Below are 8,670 nucleotides of genomic sequence, written 5' to 3'. Positions count from 1 at the left end.
TTTTGTGGATCATTATTCTCCTGAGAGCACTCCACTCCAGCCTATTCATTTTGCAATTTGAAATATTTCAGGCAAACGAACAAGAAATCAAAGGAAATGGATATATATTTGGGAATGCGGCCGAAAGGTTTTTGGATCTCTTGGGCCCAGTTTTTCAAATGTTAGCTATCCGTATTTTGGCTTTTGGATAGGATTAAATGTATAGAAATATAATATAATTTAATCCTATCCGATGGCCGAAATCTGGATAGATAATTTTGGAATACTTTCTAAAGATGTTCTTCCCTCTAAATCAAATCAAAATCAAATCAAATCAAATGTATTTATATGGCCCTTCGTACATCAGCTGATATCTCAAAGTGCTGTACAGAAACCCAGCCTAAAACCCCAAACAGCAAGCAATGCAGGTGTAGAAGCACGGTGGCTAGGAAAAACTCCCTAGAATTACCAAAACCTAGGAAGATACCTAGAAAGGAACCAGGCTATGTGGGGTGGCCAGTCCTCTTCTGGCTGTGCCGGGTGGAGATTATAACAGAACATGGCCAAGATTTTCAAATGTTCATAAATGACCAGCATGGTCCAATAATAATAAGGCAGAACAGCTGAAACTGGAGCAGCAGCACGGCCAGGTGGACTGGGGACAGCAAGGAGTCATCATGTCAGGTAGTCCTGAGGCATGGTCCTAGGGCTCAGGTCCTCCGAGAGAGAGAAAGAAAGAGAGAATTAGAGAGAGCACACTTAAATTCACACAGGACACCGAATAGGACAGGATAAGTACTCCAGATATAACAAACTGACCCTAGCCCCCCGACACATAAACTACTGAAGCATAAATACTGGAGGCTGAGACAGGAGGGGCCCCATCCGACGACACCCCCGGACAGGGCCAAACAGGAAGGATATAACCCCACCCACTTTGCCAAAGCACAGCCCCCACACCACTAGAGGGATATCTTCAACCACCAACTTACCACAGAGCCTAAGTAGACATTTTAATCTGACTAAAGGTGTACATTGATATTGGTTTGTATTTTTTTCCCTATTTCCCCCGTTTTTTTTTTTTTTTTTTTTTTTTTTTTCATTTTGCAAAACTGCTGATATTTGTAGGACTGACTGACTGACTGGGAGTTCATGGTTGATCAAGGCTGGGATGTGGGTGTGAGGATGGCAGAAAGGGAGATGTGGTCAATTTTCAAGAAGGGTGATAGAGAAGTACGATGATGGTCTACAGAAGGTGTCGTATGCTGAGGCAGTGAAGAAAGTAGAGCATGATGGGTCAAGGGTGAGGATCCATGTGAGTAGTAGATCTGTGCTAGTACAGAGGGATAGGCCAACAAATGATATACACTTCAGTAAGGTTGGCTCTTAGCATTAATAGCAATGGTTATCAACTGTACTGCAGAAATGAAATGTAAAATCACAGAAAATACATGTTGTGGTGCCAGCTGCAGAGAAGTACTTGGGTATATGAGATTTCACTTCAGAAGAGTTACAGGGTATGTTGAGTGGTAGTGTCCCGTCCTCCCTGGAGTAGGATCGGATAGGGTCAAAGAGGTGGTGGGTTTTTTAATGTGTAGGTTTAGTTGGCAGGGTAATTTTTAAAAATCCATTACACTTTTCGATAGAAAGGGGGAAACGATTTAATTTTTTTTATTTTTTATCACCCTCCCAACTAACCCTACACTCATTAAAATCAACCACCAACGACCTGAGAGGACGGGACACTACCACTCAACACACCCTGTAACTCTTCTGAAGTCAAATTTTGTACCCCCAAGTACTACTTTGCAGCTGCCACCACAACATCTATGTCCTGTGACTTGATAATCATTGCTATGACGCTAGGAAGCCTGGTCATAACCATGGCCATCAATGCAAGGCACAGGCTCCAAGCTCCTCACAACACCATCTACCCCTTCCATTTCACCCACAGGAACTCGAACTGGCGTCAGGCTCACTGTGTTTGAACTTGGCACCAATCTTCCTTGACATACCCTCTCCCTTGTTATTGCTAGCTTCACCAGATACAAACCCATCCTCTGCCTGCCTCAGTCTTTTCAACCTCTTCTCTCTTTCCCTGCAATCCTCCTCCCTTAACCAATTACCCAACTCCTTCTGAAAATATTCAACTTTTCCAAGTCTAAATCTCTTTCTAGCCTCCTTGAGGGACACGTTGAGCCCTGTACTCTATCCACTTCTGCTTGCTACATTTGTAGCTGATTATGGTGGGGCAACATTGTAACACTCATTTGTTTTCCTTTAGACTGACAAAATGTTAATTTCATCATAGCTGATGATATGAGACCAACATTAGGATACTACAGGGATCCTGTTGTGAAACAGGACATTGATCATCTTGCCTCTAAACGCAATGTCTTTCTCAACGCATATGCCCAGGTAGGCCTACAGCAGATACGTGATTTAGTTATGTAGCCCAAGCCAACTTAAATTTGCAATCCATTGTAATTGTATAAATGAATCTCTTTTCTTCTTCACCTTTTTTCTTTCTTTCTGTCATTCAATTTGTAGCAAGCAGTGTGTGCACCAAGTCGGACCTCCTTACTAACAAGTCGTAGACCTGACACAACCAAGTTATGACTTTATCTCCCACTGGAGAGTCCATGCAGGGATCTACACAACTCTCCCTCAGTGCTTCAAGTCAAAGGGCTACACCACTATGCCAGTGGGGAAGGTCTTTCATCCAGGTAAATATCCTAGCCATTTTTCTAGACCTACTTAATGTTTTTAGTGGTTGGTGAATTTATTTTATCAGTCTACTTTGAAAAATGTGTTAACAATTCTCTGGTTTTCTGCACTTTGGTTAATATCCACTGTTTCCAGTTTTTTTCAAATATCTCCCTGCTTATTTGGTGCAGGATCTCATGTGAGAGCTTTCAAATTGCTAGAGGCTGTTTTAGTTGCCTTGTTAATACTTGTCCTCCTGAGTCATTGTGTTGTGCTACTATCACTGTTTTATGTGCTTGTGTTGAAGGCATAGCCAGCCGCCAATCACTCAGATGATTACCCATACAGCTGGTCTGTACCTCCTTATCATCCTCCCTCTTTCAAATATGATAATAGGAAGGTCAGTGTTTGCCTTGACTGCTGCCGTGTCTCCCTAGTCTACAGATGCTCTGGTCATGTATGACTTAAATTAATGTTTGTATATTTAATGGGTACTATTCAGTATAGTGAATGGATTCAATTCAGTATACAAACATTCATTTAAAGCTGGAATCCTTAATGGTGAAACTGCCACGTCTGTTTGCGATATTACAACAAAGAAGTTAATTGTGTAGATACTACTCTAAGAAAACCAGGGTTTCCATTAGCCGGTACTAGCCGGGTTTTGGACAGTATTTTTTTTAAATAGTTTTTTTATGTATTGTTGAAAAGCTGATAAATAAAAATGCTGCCAGTCAATTGTCCACCGGGAGAGGAAAAAGCCCATTGCTAAATGCTTTTAAGCCTATTAATTGATGTAAATACCAGTGGATGTAAATACATTTGACTGGTCATGCGAATCGGTCTATAGGTTAATTTGCATAATTTGGTGGAACTAAATTGGCCCATGTGTACAGTATATTAGTTTATGTCTCTTATCACGAGTACAGCATACACATACAGAGCCTTTGAGTGGAATACCTGTCAGACAGAGCAAGAGCTGCTGCTACAGCATCTCAAACAGCAAATGCATAGACAACAGGAGGCAGGCTTCATCAGCGCACAACACACACCACTTTGCAATGAGCTGGAGGCAGTATGCATTTTGAAAACATATACTTAATTGTTTGAAACCTGAACATTTTACTGCATATTATGAGGCATATCTTACCTTGCTTTAAAGAAACCTATCCAAAATCTGACCATATCCGTGGAGGCAATTATTTTATATCAAATTTATTTCATTGTCCATTAGCCAAAGGCACAATCCGTGTCATATTAGCAACCCATGCTAGTTGTTTCATCATCTCTGTCACATGAAACCGCTAGCATGTGCGGTGTGCTTTTAACAACACTTTGCCCTGCTAATTGCATTATGGTACTAACATTCACATGAAGCCTACTGCCTTGTGTGTATTGCTGAACTTTATAATGTAAATAATAGTTTATCAACATTTTTAAATGAATGTTCTGGTCTGTTGTGTAAGACTCTTTTCTTTTTAACTTTTGTTTTGTTTATGTAGTCTAGGCCTGGTTGTATGAATTTGGGATCTATCATCCCACAGCTGTCCCAGAGTCTGTTTGGAATAGGCTTTCTTTCTCGACAAGCGCACCAATAGTACAGGTAAACTTTTATACTATGGGGGCTAGTGATTTTGCTGTTCGTTATTCTTGTTAGCTGAGGAAAAGTCAATGTGGACAGTTCTAACATCTTCAAAGTACACATCAGAATTTGTTAACAAGGACCACAAATCGTTGCATCTTCCATTTGCATGTTCTGTTAATATGAATTACCTTAATCTAAATGTGATTTCTGTCATTCTTAGCACTGTGGGTAGAGGCCCTAATCAGGTTACTCACCCAATGCCCTTGGGTCCGGTACATTTATGTCTGCTGAATTAATATTCTGCTGGTCAAATGTCCGGTGCCACATTTTCCAAATGGAAACCCTTAGTGGATACCGTAAAACAGCGAAGCACTTTTTTTCCCTCGGACATCATTGCACAGGAATAGAACAGCAGAATATGGACTGCATTTTTTATTTATTTTATTTTATTTACCACATTGCGCAAGACTTGTCACCACTTTTTCAACAAAAACAACATTGGTAGGGTGGACAGTGGCGCTGTTTCTTCCTACTGCGGATTCCATCTTTAAGGTATAATGGCTAAAGATGCTTCTGCCTGCCTGTTTTGAGCCATCTCTCTATGTAATACTCAAACTGCTTATCGTAAGATGTTTTTTTTGGTGCATTTTCACATTCATACATGTAAAATGTTGTTTAGCTAAAGAAAATGTTGGTTTGTTTAGGTTTGCAAGGGCATTGATGGCCAACTGCATGTCAACCTGCTGTGCTCGGTGAATGTGTCAGAACCCCCTCTGGGGACACTACCAGACATGGAGAGCACAGAGGCTGTCAGACTGCTCAAGTCCACAAGGGATTCTGAGAAGCACTTATTTCTGGCTGTTGGATTCCACAAACCTCACATTCCCTTCAGAATCCCACAGGTACCGTACCTGCAGCTGCCCTTATTTTCAGACATTGACTTTTTAACCTGTGCAATCAGATGGCATTAATGAGCAAGTATGATTCCCCCAATAGAATGATCAGGCTCTCCAACCCTGTCCCTGCAGCGCTACCGTCCTGTAGGTTTTTGCTCCAACACTATTCAAGCGCACCTGATTCTAATAAACGGCTGATGATAAGCTGAAACGGGTTAGTTACAACTGGGGTTGGGGTGAATCTACAGGAGGGTATCCCTCCAGAAACAGGGTTGGAGAGCCCTAATGTAGATGGTATGATTTGTTAACTGATGAAAGGCTTTGCCAATTGCCTAACAAACTTTGTGTATTAGGAGGTCTTGAAGCTCTACCCCCTGGATAAGATGACCCTGGCTTCAGACCCTGATGGTCCTAAAGGCCTCCCCAGCATGACCTACAATCCCTGGACTGACATAAGGAAGATGTTCAAGCTCTGAATGTCAGCTTCCCATATGAACCAATACCAAAGGAATTCCAGGTTGATTATACATGTACACTCTTGGAAAAAAAGTGCTATCTAGAACCTAAAAGGGTTCTTCGGCTGTCCCCAAAGGAGAACCCTTTGAAGAGCTGTTTTTGGTTTCATACCACATACTATTAATATTTGTGTTAGTGATTCAGCATCAGAAGTTATGTCAAGACACTCTCATTATAGAATAAATATTGTTTATTATAAATCAAGAGTTAAAAATCTTTCAGTCAGAGACCTTCATCAGACAATGTTTGTGACTCAGCTCCAGATTCGACAGCACTATTATGTCTCTGTGATGTACCTGGACTCCCAAGTGGGCATGTTGTCAAATACTCTGGATGATCTGGGCCTGGCTAAAGACAATGATGTGGTCTTTACTTCAGACCATGGTAAAGTAATTTGGCCATATAGCCCAGTCCTAAACTGGGCTGGGTTCAGTATGAAAAAATGGTGTGCAGTGTTCAGTTAAATAGAAACGTTGCTGTTCTGAATGACAAGTTGAAAAACGGGGAGGAGTTTGGTCGTGGGTTGGTATGACGATTCAAAATACACCGCTGCCCTTTAAATACGTCACTCATTGCTCCAAGCCACACCCCACCACACACACCAAACGGAGCAAACGTACCTCAAAATTTGTTAAAGAACGCGGGGAAACATGTCATTCAGTACGAACCGTCACACAATGTACCAAACGTTTAATCAAACTGAACGAACCCCTAGTGTCTAATGGTTTGTTAATGGCAGTACTTGAGGTACTCTTTAGCCACTAGATGGGGGTGTGAGAACATCAAAATTCTGCCTTCAGCTTCCTGAGTTGACAAAGATTTACTTCACCAGCTTGGATCCATTCATAGCATATATCAGTCCCTCCAGGATTCTGTGATCATGTTTTTTTTTGTTGAAAAATCAACAATTCCCTCCATATTATGCGAGGGCTTGCAAATTTGAACAATCACTGCACTTCTGCATTAAAAAAAGTCAAATCATCGCATAAAACTGACCATCACCACAGTTTATAAAGAGGGCATGCAATTTCAACCAATCACCTCTAATTTACCACATAATATGGTTCAATCAAGACACACGTCGACAAATGTTTTCCCTCGTCATCGCATTTCTACAATAAATTGGACAAAATCATTGCATATTACCGTGCAAAATGTCAGAATTTTTGCCTACAAATTTCACAAAAAATCCCTGCCGAAATCCTGGAGGGACTGATATGTTGTCTTGACTATGAACTGTAGGTTGATTTACAGGAGCTTAGTATGTAAAATGAGTTATAGTTACATGTTTTTTATTCCGTGCCAATATGTTGCATACCATGGCCAATAATACATTTTATGTTGTCTGATTGCATTGTCATTTTTGCAAAATATGATTCCTTTCTCTTAAAGGATGGTCACTTGGGTAGCATGGGGAATGGGCCAAATACAGCAACTTTGACGTGGCCACTCGCCTTCCCCTAATGTTCTACGTACCAGGTGTGACTGCAGTCCGCCAGGGGATGAGATCTTTCCCTACATAGATGTGTTTGGTCCAGCACAGCATCACTTTACACAAGGTATTCACTCATATAGTTAGTAACTAGTTTTAATTCCTTGTATGTACTTCTCTTGTACTTTATTATATAATTAGCACTGATCTTGCAAGGTGTGACAGAGGAAAGCAGTATGCTGGAAACCTATCCAGTCTTTTTTTCCCCCTATCAGACATTGGTACAGTGAAGGAAAGGAAGCCATTGAGTAATTTGAGACTTTCATAATCCTCTGACTCCTTCCTGTGACAATCATTCTCCCACAGGACAGATGGTGCAAGAGAAGTTTGTTCTCTACTATGTGACATTGTTATTCCCAGTTCTGTTGATGGATTGTGACGATCTCACTGGAGGAATGTGAATGAGCTGCTAGATGTCTTCCCCACAGTGTCTTACCTGGCTGGGCTGAAGCCCCCACTCCCCTGTCCTGACAACTCCTTCGACGTGGAGCTCTGTACCCTAGGGAGACAACCTGGCCTACTCCTTCAAGCACCTAGACTACAGCAAGGACTGCAGCCAGTATCCCCAGGCCTGCAGACACCCCCCAGGAGAACTCTGACCTGTATAACCTGAAGGAATTCCAGGTGATAGGCTACTCTGCTCTCCTGGGACTACCGCTTCACCCTGTGGGTGGGTTTCGACCCTGCTAGCTTCCAGACTGACCTGGTGGTCCACGCTGTGGAACTGTACCTCATGGAGAGAGACCCAGGCCAGGACCACAACCTGTACTCTGCAAGCTGGGCCAGGACCATCATCAGCTGAACACCCTTACCTCAAACACCACCTCTAAGTCACTGCAGAGATTAAATCTAAAGGGATGTCATGATAATGCCTTGTTTCGATAATTAACTATTTAGAAGGGAAGATCTGAATTGTTGCTATATTCAGAAAGGACTCAACATTTAATGAATATATTGAATGTCCCACAGTTACAATAAGGGCACTTAATGTTGTTTGTAGTTAACCGTTAAGATATTAGTTGCTGCTATTATGGTTAACCTGTAGTATCTACAGTACATGGGTTTTTAGGCACACACATTGTCTTAGCGTGTGCCTAAGATAAAAAGTGAAAAGGGGTCTGTGGGAGTTAGTGTGCTAAGTTTGATTGAATCACAGATGAGACCAGTAGGGTTAGTTTTGCAAGCATAAAGATTTTCTACAGTAATAAAACAACCTAAGCTTACTTACGTAACCCCGAATTTCTGATAATGAGTGAGATGTCTTCACATGTGGGATTCGCTAGGATCAACTATTCTCTCGAAATAACCGGAAACATCTGTTGGAGACCGACAGACAAGTAGAGTGGCAAATAAGGTGAGCCCTTCATCTCATTTTCTAAAATTGTATTTAGCCTTTAACTAGGCAAGTCAGTTAAGAACAACAATACATCATACAAAGCAGCCACAACTGTCAGTAAGAGTGTCCATGAATGAGTCTTTGAATGTAGAGATTGAGA

The 8,670-nt window shown here is 41.5% G+C and overlaps 1 pseudogene; it reads left to right on the top strand.

The window, feature by feature from the left end:
* The first annotated feature begins 1,883 nt into the window (after window positions 1-1,883).
* Window positions 1,884-8,397, top strand: LOC112220708 (annotated as a pseudogene).
* The last annotated feature ends 273 nt before the right edge of the window (window positions 8,398-8,670 follow it).

This window comes from Oncorhynchus tshawytscha, linkage group LG21 (assembly GCF_018296145.1).
Source record: "Oncorhynchus tshawytscha isolate Ot180627B linkage group LG21, Otsh_v2.0, whole genome shotgun sequence".
Lineage (NCBI taxonomy): Eukaryota > Metazoa > Chordata > Actinopteri > Salmoniformes > Salmonidae > Oncorhynchus > Oncorhynchus tshawytscha.
This window is presented reverse-complemented; position numbering and strand designations above follow the sequence as displayed.